The sequence below is a fragment of the Engraulis encrasicolus genome, chromosome 22, assembly GCF_034702125.1.
Source record: "Engraulis encrasicolus isolate BLACKSEA-1 chromosome 22, IST_EnEncr_1.0, whole genome shotgun sequence".
Taxonomy (NCBI): Eukaryota; Metazoa; Chordata; class Actinopteri; order Clupeiformes; family Engraulidae; genus Engraulis; species Engraulis encrasicolus.
Window position 1 is genome coordinate 14,735,740 of NC_085878.1, and position 17,500 is coordinate 14,753,239.

Here is a 17,500-nt window from a genome sequence, read left to right on the forward strand (position 1 = left end):
CTCATTGCCTCATCCACAATCCCCGGTCTTTCTTACGAAGTCACACACACGCACGCACGCACGCACGCACGCACGCACGCACAAACAGTCCTCTAACACTTTTTCAGTTCATTTGTCGCACAGAGAGTGAATACTTATAATACTTATAATATCCACAATTCTTTCTGGACTCAGCATTTTCCTGTGTGTTTGATAGGCAGCTAACTATGGGGTCACAGAGTGAGAGAGAGAGAGAGAGAGAGAGAGAGAGAGAGAGAGAGAGAGAGAGAGAGAGAGAGAGAGAGAAAGGGAGAGAGACAGAGAGAGAGAGAGAGAGAGAGAGAGAGAGACAGAGGGAGAGAGAGAGAGAGAGAGAGAGAGAGAGAGAGAGAGAGAGAGAGAGAGAGAGAGAGAGAGAAAAAGACATTTGAGCAAGGTTGTAAGGATATGAACGTCCAAACTGGTTAGATTTTTTTTTTTCTTTTTTAAAGCGTGCCCTCACATCAGCACCATCACCAGCAGGGATTATTCCAGCTGTTTCCTGTGTCTCAGTCTTATCCCCATTTCCTCTGAGGGGGAACTTATCTCCCATACACGTTGGTTACAGTATTTCTTACCAGCTAGCCCTGACTTAAGCAGCAGCAGAAGCAGCAGGGTCAGTCCCTCCGCTCAGAAAGTCAGCACCCCCACCCCCCACTCCCCTCTTCTCCCTTCTCCCTTGCAGGATCCCCACCGAACGCTACACCAAATTGCGACTTCAGATCTGTTCTCGATTATACCACCGCTGACTCTCATATTGTGTTTTTGGCACCGCGTTCGGCCCCTACCCGGCCCCTACCCGGCCCCAGCATGCTTCAAATGAACTCCTAATAGGAAACACTGCCGTTTTCGCCGAGGTGCTGGTTGAGGCTGCTTGCCCAGGTACTAATAGCCTTTTGTTGTTACACCTCAATATCGCATGACAAAAATCTCGCCTGCCGGGAATAAATGGTCTTACTGGCAGATTAGTAGAGACAGCGTCTTTTTGATATTTCCAACACGGACTCTTTGCCGCATGCACAGAGTCTCTCTTTCTTTCTTTGGCTTGTTCTACAGTGCTCATTGACATATGCTCTGTGTAGCATCCAGCCCGTTGCATTTTAATTCCAGCCGTGATACTGTTTTTGCATTTAGCGTCTGTGGTCGTGCTCTTGGACATGGGTGGGAGTGCTGGATGCTATGTGTTATGGGTCTAAGGTTGCATATGTTGTGTTATGCCCGCCAAAGTAAGTCTGTGTGTGCTTGCGTGTGTGTGCCTGTGTATGTGAATGTGTGTATAAATGTGTCTGAGTGTGTGTGTGTGTGTGTGTCTGTGTCTGTGTGTCTGCGCGCGTGCACGCATGAGCCGAAGCCTGAGAGAGAGAGAGAGAGAGAGAGACAGAGAGAGTGTGCGTGCGGTTTCCTGCGCACAGGCGGACTCGGAGAGCCGGGCTCCCACACTGTGGTGTCAGTGTGTTTCTCATTACTCCAGATGTTTGGAAGGCGGCCCGCCGCGGACCCGGCTCGGCTCCAGCCCCTCTCTGACATTCCCCTTCTCCCCAGAGAGGCGCGCCATGTCACTGTAATGTCAAACACATGTGGAGCGGAGCAGAGCAGCCAGAGAGAGAGAGAGAGAGAGAGAGAGAGAGAGAGAGAGAGAGAGAGAGAGAGAGAGAGAGAGAGAGAGGAGAGCACACAGACATAGACACAGACAGAGAGAAGGCTAGAGTACAGAGAGAGACAGAGAAGGAGACAGAGAGGCCTAAGATGCTAACGAACCCCCAACTCCACTCCACTCCACTCCCCTCCCACCACCACCACCACGCTTGTGGGTGTGCGCTCACACAGAGACACACACTCCCACCAGCCAAGTAAACAAGGATTTAAACTGTAGCCACGGTCCATATGGGGTCCTTGTGGGTAACAAATTTCCAGTTTCAAATGTATATGCAGTGTACGTACATACAGTGTATGTATAAATGCATGGAAGAGCATGCAAGGTTAGCATATTGGTCCTATATAGTATAATGACACACTGTAAATTACACACACACACAATTTCTCATACTCACGCATGCACACACACACACACACACACACACACACAAAACGTCCACAATATGCATATTCATAAACAGCGAAACGAGCTATTAATACCTGCCCCCTCTCTTTCACCACTACAGGCCAGGTTTCTACCTGTCAATCACCCACCACGGACAAGTCAGTACATGTGTAAAAGCTATAGGGTGCAGACAGCCTCTCTCTTATATCAGTCTGCTTCGCTCTCTTCTGTCAGTCTCTCTCTCTCTTTTCTTCGCTCTCTCACTCTCAAATGTGTCTGTGCACAAAGATAGATAGATAGATAGATAGATAGATAGATAGATAGATAGATAGATAGATAGATAGATAGATAGATAGATAGATGGAGAGAGAGAGAGAGAGAGAGAGAGAGAGAGAGAGAGAGAGAGAGAGAGAGAGAGAGAGAGAGAGAGAGAGAGAGGGGAGACACCGTACCGAGAGAGAGAGAGAGAGAGAGAGAGAGAGAGAGAGAGAGAGAGAGAGAGAGGAGACACCGTACCGAGAGAGAGATAGATGGAGAGAGGCTGAGTGCCATTTTTCGCATTACTGTAGAGTTATGGATTTTTCAGACGCCAATGGACTTTTCAGCAGAGCTCTTGGCGGCTCCCTGGTAAACACATGGGGGAAAATACAAGGCTCTTTATGTCTTGTTTTCCTACTCCGCGTTTTTAAAAAAATAACCAAAAAAGCATCATTTTCACTGCCTGAGATTCATTTCTTCACCCCGGGAACTTAACTGGCAGTTGAGTGCTCTCTTTGGTGGCTAATGTTCAAATAATTGGAATGGCGGAGACCCCTGTAGCTCCTCTTAAGACACTGAGAAATAAATAAAAACAGCCGGAAACTTCTGAGGCACTGGCAGGCATGCTGTCTCTGGCGCTTTTTGCACAATCACTCTGCAGGCTAAAAGTGTGTGTGTGCATTAGTGTGTGTGTGTGCGTGCGTGCGTGCGTGCGTGCATGTGCGCATTCGTGCATGTGTGCGTGTGTGAGAGAGAGCAAGGGAGAGAAAGAGAGAGAGAGAGAGAGAGAGAGAGAGAGAGAGAGAGAGAGAGAGAGAGAAAGAGAAGCAAAGAGAGAGAGAGAGAGAGTACTGGAGGGGTAAGGCAGGCAGGGGCGGAGATATAGGGAGGGCAAGCAGGACATTTGCCCCAGGGCCCAGGGCCCTCCTGTGTTGGTGGTGGGGGCCCTATTGTGACCAGGGCAGGCCTTATGGAGGGCCCTATAAGTGTCTTGCCCTGGGGCCCCATGTGCAATTGTTCCGCCACTGAAGGCAGGGCTTGTGTAATTGCACAATGGTATTATAGTGCATTAGGAATTAGGTTCAGCGGGGTAATCTGGCCGGCTGTCTGTAGGTTGGGATTCCGGGACAGTGAAACTCTCTCTCTCTCTCTCTCTCTCTCTCTCTCCTGTAAGCCCATGTCTGCAGTAGCACAGTACCCAGGCTGCTTTAATGGATGCTGCCTGCCTGCCTGCCTGCCTGCCTTGTCAGGCTGCCCTGTCCCTGTAACCTGACCACCTCCATGCCATGACCCCTGGGAGACCCCCTCCTCTCCGTCTCACTACCCCATACCACAGATTTCCACCTTGCAACTAGGTCACAATAAAAACGTATTACACCTTTTGAGCATATTATTGCACCTGATGCCATGGACACCAAGACATCTTAACTGAAACATCACTTTATAACGGAAACCGGGATCTTTATGGATATTAACAGTAGTACATGGAATTTGTAGGCCTATATTTTCCCTTGTGTCTACCTTCACACAAGCATTCTCCTACTGCATGGCTTACAACATGCTCGTTATAATTCTATTACTTTGCAGTGCAATGACAATAGTCTCAGTGACTAGCCATTTGTTTTCCTCACTATATCCTTTTCCAGGCTCTACAGTATTGTGAAGCAAGAAGAGAGTATAGAGAGTTCAGCGCGGTCATCTTTATTTCCGCTGTGCATCCGCGCAAGGTAAAGAGACAGCTTGGCCCTGCCTGGGCTTCCAGGTGCCTGTGAGTTCTGCCCACCACCTGACCTCTCTCTCTCTCTCTCTCTCTCTCTCTCTCTCTCTTCTTTCCTTCCTACCTCTCTCTCTTTCCACCTCTCCTCCCCTCCCTCCCTCTATCCCTCCCCTCCACCCTCCCCTCCTCTCTCCTCTCCTCTCCCCTCCGTGCACCCTGCCGGCTGGCTGCCTGTGCCCGTCTCTCCCGCCCACTGCCATCTGCTCTCCTCGTTAATTACGAGACGACGGTCCAGCCTCACCTGCACCGCCCGCACTCAAATTACGATAATTACCTTGCGCACACGCCACAGTCACCTGCGCAGCCGCAGGTCAGCCTCCCCAGGGAGCCACAGTCACTGAGCAAAAACCGGACACACACATGCGTACATACACACGTAAGCACACACACACACACACGCACACACACAGAGACACCTTACCCCTTGCACTTTACATCCCCTTTCCGTGTGATACTCTGAGCACATACCGGTGTGTGAGTGACACTGACCGGTGTCCTCCCGAGCGCGAGCCGTGTGACTCATCCTCCCCACCTTGAGCAACATCTGCTACAGTACTCACAGTCTGGCCCTAGCCTTCACTGCACAGCACCAGCGCCAGCACCAGCGCCCGCCAGAGAAACCAAACCTCCACTCGCTCTGTTTAACTTTTCAGGTTCTCAATAACAAGACGAGGACTGACTCTCTGGTGCACTCTCTCTCTCTCTCTCTCTCTCTCTCTCTCTCTCTCTCTCTCTCTCTCTCTCTCTCTCTCTCTCTCTCTCTCTCTCTCTGTCTCTCTCTCTCTCTCTCTGTGGACAACGTGTTACTTAGTTTGGTGTTTCATAACACCGAGACACATGGTTGCTATGTTGTGATTCTGAGTCAGGTCCCCTGGGTGACACCGCTGCTGTCACCTTTCGTGTATCACTCCTCCGAAAGGCTTGTGTTCGTCGTCAACAACTTGCTACTGTTGGAATCAATTGTGTACAGTAATTTACTATTGCTCACCACCATGGCTTGGACATCAAAACATCTATTCTACGCACACATGTCCTCCACCGACTCCATTGCAAGTTGTATTTTGCACTACGCATTGAACACCCTCAAATATTCCATCCATGAGTAGGCCTATGTTATTGTTTGTCGCTCATTTCCTCTCACTATGATTTACTGATTTGGTAATGTTGTTCCATTCTAATGCAATGCACTGCAATGGTCTGTGGTTGTGTCTGGCCCATGGTTGTACTGTATCTGAGTGGTCTGAATGCAGGCAAAAGGCCAACTGAGCCATTTCATCATTACTAATTACCACACCTATATTGGCTTGTGGCTTCTGCCACAAATCGGTCTGCAACAAAGATTGTTTTTCTTAAGTTCATTCACCACAACATTAACACAGCAGCGAAGCGGACATCTCAACATCTACAACATGAGTCTGGTTATACACAAAGACATTCAAGCATGAGACTCCATAACCACTTCACGGCGGGTAATGAATGGGCCTGCCTGCCTTTCACAAGGAGTACTTACTGGTGAAGTGGAGGGACATCTGCCCTCCTGGTGGAGGGAGAGAGAGAGAGAGAGAGAGAGAGAGAGAGAGAGAGAGAGAGAGAGAGAGTGAGAGAGAGAGAGAGAGAGAGAGAGAGAGAGAGAGAGAGAGAGAGAGAGAGAGAGAGAGAGTGTTTTGCAGTAATGTGCCATAATGCAAAGTGCGTCTCATTGCCGCGGTTTCACCTTTTAGCCTGCCACACATGCATATAGTGAGGAGGAGCGCACCCACTATACCTCTCAATTATTCAACGGCATTTTAAGACCAAAGGCCCTATTAAGGAGATAAATCTCTGCAAGTGTTCGTTAGCAGCTGAAAGTATCCTGTTTGCCTTCTATATAGCAATGAGGTGTGTACAGTACTACAGTGGTGCCTGGATTATATTGAGATGACTTTCATGAAGTACACAAGCCAACACCCACATGGATGGCCACCTTTTATCTTTTGGGGGATGCATATTTGTAATAACAATGCTCTTACACATTTTTTTTTTTAAATCACTGACTCCACCACTTATGTACACAGCAGATGCATTCAATTGTCTTCTATATCTAAATTAACTTTTTTTTTAATGTAGTGCCTTGCATTACTCATAATGCCAAGACATTGCTATTCAGCACCCTACATGCCACCTATTATTTCCATGCCACCTATTACTTTATAGGCCTACTGTAGGCTATACCAATGCTAATACAACAAATAATCAATTAATTTATGTTTGATTTATAAATGACTATGATAAGTCTATATCCCACATTATTGACATCATTTGTATTACATAGCCTTGATAAAATATTGAGTAGCCTACTTAATATACAGACAATGTAGTAGTCTGTTATTTATGGCAGCATTTTCAGATGCTGCTTTCACAGATTTAAAGGATCCTTCTCACAACAAGCATTCCTAGTGTGGCTTGTTGACATTTTTGTCAAGAAACAAAGATTTATTTCCTTTTGTAATGACAGAAAATGCATGGGCTTGTTTTTCCACATTTCACTGTTCCACGTCTTAACTTAACTTAACAGGCTATATTTTTGGACTTCAAAATAACACATGGTAGAATTAGGCCTAAATTCTTTATATGTGCAAATTCATGTTTAGATATAGGCCTATGGCTATTTGTGGAAAACAGTGGTGACTCTAACCTGCCTCGGCATCAGCACAGCCTGTTAGCGCGAATGTTTTTTTCCTCATTTTAGGGAAGTTGGGAGAGTTGAGGGTGGTGGGCTAAGACTGCATTTACAATTCGCTTGGACACTACCGTTGACATCCTCTTAAAATGTTATGCCACTTAATGACCTCGTACATCACGCTCTGGCGTTTACACCATGTTTGGGTACCACGACAGTCTTATTGATAGATAATTTGCAGGGGCATTTTAAACAACAGTTATTCACATCCGTGCAGATTTAACAGTTCCCAAAGCAGTCGGAAATTAGAAATCATTGCAGACAACTTTCTGTTTCAGAGTACGACCATCAATCTCTCACAGCTTCACATCTCCTCCGGAAACACTATGCCATAGCCTAGAGAACCCAAAATAGACTTACCACAAGATATAAGATATGTGTTAATTAGCCTATTATAGCAAAATAAACATAAATGTCTACTTACCAGTAGCGCACTTTGTGTAGATTGAGTTCAAACTGAGGTAATTGCTGAGACGGTAATCCACACAATAATACGATGCGGCGATTATTACGCCCCAATCCGCATCATATGGAAGAAGACACAATTAAAGCCTCTGGATGAGTGAAAAGCATTTAAAATCTTCCTCGCACTCTTCGACCAAAGGAAATGTATAAAGAGAGAAACGTCTTGAATATCGCTGATATTTTCTCAGTCCAGAAATAATGGTCAACTCCTTTGGATTTTTAAAGCGTTGTTGACTTTTCAGTTCAGAGATTCTGAGGTAATTTGCTTTTCAATTAAAAACCGAAAACTTTTTCAAAGCTGAAAGTCGTTCACTCATCTGTAGGCCTAAAGCAAGTCTTTGGTTTCTATTTCAATGATAAAACACCAATATGTATTTTCCAAATAAAGACGCGCGCCTCTTTCATTCACGAGGTTCGTGTTGGAAAGACGCAAAGAAAGCCAGGAGGATAATATCGCTTGGGGAATATGAAATTAAATATATGTAGAATTAGTGCCACAAACGTGGTTCTTACTTTATCAGACAAAAGAAAACTCCATATAATTCCTCTGCAGATGTCCACTGCACTTAAAACAAGGTAGCCGTCAGAGGTTGGTAATTTTGGCAAGGATCCTTCCGTTCTGAATGGAGCTGCACTTGTGCCAATGTTCGTAAAGCACTGTTTCATACGAGAAAAAAATCAGTTACAGTACATCCCCAGAAGTCATTTTGTAGGTAATGTCCATAAAGCTGAGGAAGTCGCACAATGTTGTCCGGTAAAAATGTAGCATGCCACGGAAATGTCTTCTTGCGACCAGTACTCCCACTGTCCTGGTATCAGGAACCACTCATTCCCGAGAAAACAATTGAATGCAGCGCGTGTTCTGAAAGAAATAGTCACCAAAAAGCGTTCAACATATTTGTGACTAGCTTGAACTGACGTCCCACTGACTGCCTTTCTTTGCTCTCATTTCGCGTTTTGGTTAAAATTGCCGTTGTCGATGGTTTGAAGCTTGCGAGTCTGGAGCGTTGTCTATAACGGTGCTCTGCTCTATCCCCTCCGTAGCCTTCTGTCTGCGTTTAAAACACCATCTGGAGCGGGGATGTGTTCTCCTGCGCTCCTAACCTCTCTCTCTCTCTCTCTCTCTCTCTCTCTCTCTCTCTCTCTCTCTCTCTCTCTCTCTCTCTCTCTCTCTCTCTCTCTCTCTCTGACAGATCTCAAACCCACGAGTTGACAGCCTCCCTTGCTGCTCGATTGTACTGCAGTAGTAGCCCTTTTTGTCTGAAATGTAACTTTTCTTGATATTGTATGAATATAGAGAACGTTCACAAAGACACGACGCCTATAGGCCTACACGAATATTGTAATGATGATAATTTATGAATGCCATTATTATTTACACTTCGTCCGTCGTTTAAAACAATGTTTGTGGTCTATTTGTTTTATGCGGTTTCGTGACTGACAGGTTAATTAGGCATTAGGCTACGCAAACGTGCGTAAAAGAGTCAACTAGGCTAATTTGTTTAAAAGCTATGAACATTTTGGGCATTTTCTGCAACCTATGGATTTTTAATAGGCTGAATGTTTATGAAATATTGCTCGCCTCTGGGAGCCGCTGTTTCCCCTCTTCTTCAGACACCGATTGTCTGAGAAAGAATTCCACGGGCAGCAGAACGTCAATTCAAAAGGAGATTCTTGGCCAGCGCGCAGTAGCCATTAGACATGTTTTTTGGAAAACAGACTCATGTAGTATTGTAATTTTGGGACGCATTGGAGAGAATCAAAATGCCATGGGGGAAAACACTGCCTACTTTTGTCCTCAATTTCATTCTATTCATATTTTCTCATAAATTGTCCTAATATAAAACAAATGTGGGCTATATTTGTCAGTAGGACAATGACTGCAAAGTTACTTTTAAGTGTTGTGTGCTGATTTAGTACAACTATGAACCCTAATGAGTAATTCTGTCACCCACATCCTGTCAAAGCCATGGTAAACACACAGATGAATAGTGATGGAGATTTTGGTCTCATAAAAGGGTTCATTTGGTATGAATATGAAGAGGAAGTGGCATTTCCATGGCCCATCTGAGGATTTGAATATGAATATGGGGTGACTTTTCCCTTCTTGGCAAACACAAAGCACTCCCCAACCTGGGGCACTGGCTGCTGTAAATACAGCTGTAGATCTCAATATGGCATCTCTCTCTCTCTCTCTCTCTCTCTCTCTCTCTCTCTGTTCCCCTCCTCCCTTGCCACCTTCGCCTTATCACCTCCTCCACGTTGACTGTTGAACCATTCTCACACCTGCGACACTCGCTTGCATGTCACGGCACATGATTGAGATCGGAGTAAGTATAACACATCAGTTGCAGTGTGTGGGTCCGTTTGCTGAGAACTTTACACCTGTCCCTGTTACACCTCTACCTGCTGGCGAGGCAGAGAAAAGGCCCAGGGCACGTAGGCTATAATGTGTGAACCATGCTGATGGCTTAAGGGGAAAAAGGGACAGCGGGGAAAAGTACACAAAGACACAGCTGCCCTGCCCTGCGTGCAGTCCCACCAGCTCATAGGTGCTCCTGTGTGTGCGTGTGTGTGTGTGGGTGTGTGTGTGTGCGTGTGTGTGGGTGCGTGCGTGCGTGTGTGCGTGTGTGTGTGCAGGTGTGTGTGTGTGTGTGTGTGTGTGTGCGTGTGCGTGTGTGCGTGTGTTTGATGCGCTGTTTTTGGAAGGTGTACCAGAGCAAACAGATAGATCCTGTGGGAAGCTACCTTTTGTTTAGCATACATAAGCCACTATATTGTGTGTGTGCGCACACATTGGTAGTATGGGGTGAATGGGTTATGCATAAGTGAACACTTTGGTTTATGTGGTAGCCCCACCGCTTAATCAAGCATCTAAATGAGTGACCATTCTTGTCTGAAATAAATATAACCTTAAAATGTGTAGGATAGGAATAATAGCACGAAAAACAGCAAAAAAAAAACCTCCAGGGCAAATGTGAGATAAGGATTTTGTGTGTGTGTGTGTGTGTGTGTGTGTGTGTGTGTGTGTGTGTGTGTGTGTGTGTGTGTGTGTGTGTGTGTGTGTGTGTGTGTGTGTGTGTGTGTCCGAGTGCGCGTGTGCGTGCGTGCGTGCATGCATGCGTGCGTGCGTGTGTGTGTGTGTGTGTGTGTCAGTGTGTGTGTGTGTGTGTGTGTGTGTGCGTGTGTGTGTGTGTGTGTGTGCGTGCGTGCGTACATGTGTGTGTGTGTGTGTGTGTGCGCACACGCACATGTGCGTGCGTGTATGTGTTCAGGTGCAGGTGTGTGAGGTCCTGTATGCAGGAGAGATATCCAGGCCAAGCCTCTGGCTGAGTACAACCCACACTATTCCTCTCTACACACACACACTGAAAGGCCAGATTCCCCATATGTCCAGCAGGAAGGATTTACTTGTAGAACAAGCACTAGCATGTAGTACATACTGCACTTATGCAGGTGTCAGTCTAAGCATGTTCGGCTTGAAGAGGCACACGCATATCACCTTCCCAAGACCTGGATTTTGGAGTTGGCTCGCATGCAGAACCGTTGGCCGCCCCCTAAAGTGTTCGTCTCCTGGTGTTATCTTTTTAAGCGCGCCACGGTAAGCCATATTGAGTCTGCGGGGAGGACCTGACGCGATAACCTACTGTGCTGGTGGCGGAGGAGTGTGTGTGTGTGTGTGTGTGTGTGTGTGTGTGTGTGTGTGTGTGTGTGTGTGTGTGTGTGTGTGTGTGTGTGTGTGTGTGTGTGTGCGTGCGTGCGTGAGTGCGTGCATGTGCGTGTGCAACTTTGGCTGGGGCACAGACACATAGTCACTGGAAACCCCCCCCACACTCAAAGTAATGGAGAGACGCTTCTGGGCCCTTCCCTCTCCTCTGGCCCGGGACAACTGACCCGTTGTCCCTGTCGGCATCTCTACCTGTGCGTGTGCTCAGGGGGAGCAGGCAGGAGGAGGAGCAGGGACAGGAGAGCTGAATCTGGGGGAGCCAGGGGGCCAGCCTGGCCTGACCTCTGTGGAGCGAGCCAGGTTAAGAAGCAGGAGAGATAGCGTGGCACAGGTCCTTTAGGGGCAGTAGGTAGGAATGGGGGACGTGGGGAAAGGAGTAGAGGGGGTGGCTGGCTGGCTGATATAGTGATGATATTTTTGGGTAGTGGGTAGTGGGTGGGTGGGGTGCAGGAGGGGAAGGGGGTGGTGCTAGAGAGAGGGAGATGAGGGACAGAGCAGGAGAAAAGGGGGGAGGGGGTAGCAGGCTGATATAGGGAGGGAAAGTAATCTCATCGCCCCCTGCTGGCAACGTTCCAACCCCCTGCAACAAATGAATGTTTTTTTTCTTTGAAAAATTACATCTCGGCCCTGACGACGAAGTAGAAGTAGTGGCAGTCATATTATGGGCATGTTGGCCCGTTTTATCGAACCAGGTGGTAAAATGTTCGGTTTTTCACTGATCTGAGCTGATTTTAATATTCTTTAAAAAGCTAATACAGAACTACACTGACTGGCATGTGTGGCTTGTTTACTCCATGTAATTAGCATAGCCAAATTAGCATAGCCAAACATGAGCCAGAGAGGTGGTTACTCGTCACCACAGAAGCCATCATATCTACTAGAGAATTTAAAACCATTCCAAAATGATCGCGTGTATATATGTGTAATAAGAAGACAATGTGGAACTCATAGGATTACAAGAATGTGAAGATATGCGAAGAACTTGCGTTCGTTCGCGTTCATTTGTTTCTCTGTGTTGTCAACGAGGCGCGAAGCACAGCATGCTGGGAGCTGTAGTCCGTTTCCGACCAGATTGGCACAATTTGTATTTTTCTTAAAAGGGCAAAAAATGACTTGAGATTTTCACAGGTAGTAGTTCATGCTATTGTGTACGCTGGAAAATGTGTCTGGTGTTATAGTTCCAAGTCATATCTTTGTGGGATTTTTTTAAAAACTTGTCTATGGGAGTTTCAATTGGATTGCCCTGGTGTTTGGAACGTAACCGCTAGGATCGCTGTTTTCCACTTTCCCTCCCAATAATGATGGTGTTTCGGGGGTAGTGCAGCAGTGGGTGGGGGAGGAGGGGGAGGAGGAGGAGAAGGGTGGTAGCATGGCTGATGCAATGATGGTGTTTAGGAGTGGTGGGTAGTGGATGGGGGGGGGTTCAGTCGGAGGATGGGGTAGCTGGCTGTAGTGATGACGTTTTGATGGTGATGGACAGTGGGTGGTGGGAAGGGGTGGAGAGGGAGGAGAGGCTAGGGGGTAAGGGAGGAGAGGGTAGGGGGTAAGGGAGGAGAGGGTAGGGGGTGAGGGAGGAGAGGGTAGGGGGTGAGGGAGGAGAGGGTAGGGGTAAGGGAGGAAAAGGTAGGGGGTGAGAGAGGGTAGCGCTGGGTGTCATAGCGATGGTGTTTTGGTTTACAACGTGCTGCTACATTTGGGCAAGCCTCAGCACCCCCCGCAGACTCACATAAACACCTCAAACACACACACACACACACTCCAGCCAGCCACACACACTCACACATATACACCTGCACAGGATCTACCTACACCCACACACACAAACCGAAGGATCCACACACACACACACACACACACACACACACACACACACACACACACACACACACACACACACACACACACACACACACACACACACACACACACACACACACACACTCTCTCTCTCTCTCTCTCTCTCTCTCTCTCTCTCTCTCTCTCTCTCTCTCTATCTCTCTCTCTCTCCTGCACACACACACCAAGAGACCCCCAAAACCCCCAAATACACACACATTTGCTCTCTCTCTCACACACACACACACACACACACACACACACACACACACACACACACACACACACACACACACACACACACACACACACACACACACACACACACACACACACACACACACACACACACACACACACACACACTACCAGCCCATCAGAGTCCTATCTGAGGAGCCACGCAGCTTGCTGGGATCTGTGTTGTCAGGGAGATGGATTGCGGAGCGGCCGGGGGCTTGATGGAGTGTTTATGGCCCTCTCTTCCTCTCTTCTCTTCTCTCTTCTCCTCTTCTCTTCTCTTCTCTTCTCTTCTCTTCTCTTCTCTTCTCTTCTCTTCTCTTCTCTTCTCTTCTCTTCTCTCCTCTTCTCTTCTCTTCTCTTCTCTTCTCTTCTCTTCTCTTCTCTTCTCTTCTCTTCTCTTCTCTTCTCTTCTCTTCTCTCCTGCTGTGGAGTTATTGCCCTGTCTGTCCTGCCGGCAGGTTGCTCCACGGACCACACAGATTGTTTTGTGTGCGTGTGCGTGTGCGTGTGCGTGTGCGTGTGTGTGTTTGTTTATGTGTTTTTGTGTTCATGTGTGTGTATGAGCATGTGCTTTATGTAAGTGTGCGTATACTTATAAGTGTGTGTATGTGTGTGTGTGTTTGATGTCTCAGTATTTAAAGTCAATTGAAATGATCCACCATTTTAAATCATGCTCTCATGTGACATTTGTTGTGGCGGCGGCGGAGATGGCGTGCCAGGCAGCAGATTGAGCCGAGAGGTGTGGCACAGAGATGCCAGCTGCCGGGGGCATTTCGCAACAGCCCCAACGAATTCCTGTCACTGCCACGGAGAGGCCGCCGCCGCGTGATTGACAGCTCTCTATTCTGGCGGCCCGATGTCACCTGACAGCTCGTCAATGTCCCGCCGAATGCGGCTCCTCGTTGCTTAATTTTTGGACATTTGTTGTGCGGATGCACTCCTCAATCCCCGTCCCCTTTAACCCCCCACCACCACTCCCCACCCAGCCTCCCATGAAATAGCACCTCTGGGCTCAGTTGGTGAGTGCCATTCAAATTACAGAGTCAAGGTGGAGAGGAGAGGAGAGGAGAGGAGAGGAGAGGAGAGGAGAGGAGAGGAGAGGAGAGGAGAGGAGAGGAGAGGAGAGTGGTTGTCGTGTGGGGGTATTGGAAGGGGTTTGGGGTGTAGGGATAGAGCCGGGTGGGAGGCTGGTTAGGGGGAGAGGGGATGGAGGTGATGGGGGGATGGGGGGGGGGGGGGGGTATTGGAGCAATCTTCAAATTGACTCCTTTTCTCTTTTCATGACTACAGCCCTCCGCTCCTCACACCCTGACCTTCACCCATTGACACTAATGAGGAGAACCCTGCTGCTACTGCCAGCTCTCTCTCTCTCTCTCTCTCTCTCTCTCTCTCTCTCTCTCTCTCTCTCTCTCTCTCTCTCTCTCTCTCTCTCTCTCTCTCTCTCTCTCTGTCTCTCTCTCTTTCTTATTTTCCCCACTCTCATTCTCTGTCTCTGTAGTCTGTGGACTGCTCTCTCTCTTTCTCTTTCTCTTTCTCTTTCTCTTTCTCTGTCTCTCTCTCTGTCTCTTTCTCTGGCTCTCTCTCTCTCTCTCTCTCTCCTTCACTCTCTCTCTTTCTCTCGCTGTCTCTCTCTCTCTATCCCTCTCTCTCTCTCCTTCCTTCAAAGTCAAAGTCTCTCTCTCCTTCACTCTCTCCCTCTGTCTCTCTGTCTTTCTCATTTTCCCCACTCTCATTCTCTGTCTCTGTAGTCTCCGGGCTGCTTTTCTTTTCTGCTCTGGCTTCTTTGTCTCCGTCTGACAGCTGGAATGGAGTAGCGCAAAGAGAGAGCGAGAGAGAGAAAGAGAAAGAGAAAAAAAGAATAGGGGTAAAAGATGGGTAGATTTGATTGGGGGTTCATTGTGTTGGCATGGAAATGACACTCTCTTCACTCCTGTGTAGAGGTACGAGAAAGTGGAAGAGAGAGAGAGGAGGGCAGTAAAAGGCTAAGAGGACGAGAGAGAGAGAGAGAGAGAGAGAGAGAGAGAGAGAGAGAGAGAGAGAGAGAGAGAGAGAGAGAGAGAGAGAGAGAGAGAGAGAGAGAGAAGAGAAAGCGAAAAAGAGAGAAAGGGAGAGAGTAATAAATAGAGAGAGAGTGTCCCAGAGCCCTTCTTTCTCTCTCTGCTCTCCTCTCCCACATTGTAAATCCTTTTCCTATAGCCCCAGTCACAGGCCAGTGTGTTTAAGGGAGATAAGGCCCGGTCTGCCAGAAGAGGAGAACAGCACTATTGTGCCGCCACTGGATCCAGCATTCACCGCCACCCCGCCACCATTCACTTTGCCTTTCAGGGCTACAATGTAAATTGCAGTTATTTGGGTGGTGGGTGTGTGTGGAGACTCTCTCTCTCTCTCTCTCTCTCTCTCTCTCTCTCTCTCTCTCTCTCTCTCTCTCTCTCTCTCTCTCTCGCCGGTGTGTGTGTGTGTGTGTGTGTGTGTGTGTGTGTGTGTGTGTGTGTGTGTTTGTATATATGAAAGAGCTAGTGAATGTGAGAGAGAGAGAGAGAGAGAGAGAGAGAGAGAGAGAGAGAGAGAGAGAGAGAGAGAGAGAGAGAGAGAGAGAGAGACAGAGAGAGAGAGAGACAGATGGAGAGAAAAAGAGTGGTCTGTTGGACAGGTCAGTCCATCTAATGAGACATGGTATTGACAAAGGGGCAGTTGCCTGGCACGTGCCTTGTAAGAGCTTTGAGAGGGATGGGGAATGCAGGGCTGGAGGATAGAGGATGGGGGGGATGGAGATGGCCTTTCTTCACAGCTCCTTTCCTCCTTTGCTTGCGCCATGGCACGTTATTCTTCTATCGTCTTCTCGACTGAACTGATAAGCATCTGTTGTGCAGTTGACGCAATGTAGACCAAAGAGAGATTTGCTGTGTTGTGTATTTCTCAACACTTTTCTTGCAACATTTTTGGTCAACAGTTTAGATCTGTTGGGAATATTAAGAAACAGCAAAGCATTTACCGCCACCAACAGTGTCATGTTTACCAGAATCCTTCTCATACTTGCCATTGTAGATCTTTATAAATCTCTCGATTTTTGCTTTATTTCTGTGAATAACTACTCACGTCACATAGGCAGACAGATAGAGATGGAGATAGAGAAGTCAACAAGCAACTGACCAAGAGAAAAGAGATGACAATACAGAAGTAGAGAGAAGTAACGAATGTGAGAGCAAAGGGGGCTTAGATGTTCTCCTAATTTACCAGAAGCATTCTCACAGTTGCCAGGCATAGTAAGTCTTTATTTTTCCTTTCATTCGTGCTAGACTTCTGCGAAAAACTGTCCACAGGCCCGCCCACAGGAGGAGGACAAAGGGGTATCCCGGGACCTGGGAGAAAGGGGGCCCATAGTTGGGTCCCCATTACATTGTATGTATTGGGTAGGGGGCCCTTCCAGATTACTTTGTCCTGGACCCAGTGAAAGTTGTCAGCATCCCTGACTGTCCATGTGACATAGGAGTGTTTCCACAGAACGTTCGTTAGTCAAGGTGTGTCAGGGTTAGCTGGTATCAGAGACATCAACGTGGGAAAGGCCATGATCTGCAGTTTCAGAATTTGAAATTCAGCCTATGATTTTTTTTTTGCGAATGCGGTAGGTGTTTGTTGTTCACATAGACATAGACACAGAGAAAGTCAGAGAGAGAGGGAAAGAGAAAGAAAGAAAGAAAGAAAGAAAGAAAGAAAGAAAGAAAGAAAGAAAGAAAGACTGTCTGACTAGAGAGGGCAGCCAGCATGAGTGTAAGGGAGGTAAATGCCTTCCTGATCATCAGGTGACGTGTATAATTGTATACTCAATGACAACTAAATGAAGCCTGTGCTGTCACCAGCCTGGCGTGCACTCTCCCGCTCGCCATTGTTTACACACAGCAGGGATGAAGCCATCTTCCTCTCTCAACTCCCCTTTTAAAATCTGTTTGAGTGTTATAATATGGCGAGGACAGGCCCGGATTAATGCATAGGCTATATAGCTGCAGCCTAGGGGCCCCCACCTTCCAGGGCCCCCTGATTGGTCAGACGTGAAAAATTGCAGAATACAATATCGCACAATTCATCTGTCATGTTGAATAGAGTTGGTAGACATGTTATCCTTAATTCCTAGCACGTAATTACGTCACTGTCTATGTAAATTTGTTGCAAAATTTGCTTTCCTTGGGGCCCCACAGCAATCTGTAGCCAAGGGGCCACAGGACATCTTAATCCGGCCCTGGGTGAGAAGAGGATTTTTAACAGCCTGCGTTCTCGCATCATTACTGAGTGCAACATCCGCATCGCAAACCTATACCTTGACCAGAGAGTGTGGAATTCGCACGCACATGTTTTCCCATTTTACAAATGACTCCCACCGAAGCTCATGACATTCTGATGCATTTCCCTATGCATTGCTCGTCC

At 47.5% G+C, this 17,500-nt stretch overlaps 1 protein-coding gene across 4 annotated transcripts in view; it reads right to left on the bottom strand.

Annotated features, from left to right (window-relative positions):
• cbfa2t3 (CBFA2/RUNX1 partner transcriptional co-repressor 3) overlaps positions 1–17,500 on the bottom strand; it is a 78,597-nt gene that overhangs the window by 52,669 nt on the left and 8,428 nt on the right. Inside the window, exon 1 of one of the 4 annotated variants that reach the window (XM_063188709.1) lies at positions 7,238–8,335. The exons of the other annotated variants lie outside the window; for them this stretch is intronic. The gene's annotated coding sequence lies outside the window, so the exon portion shown is untranslated. Of the gene's footprint in view, positions 1–7,237; positions 8,336–17,500 lie in introns of those variants that run through there. 4 annotated transcript variants of the gene reach the window in all.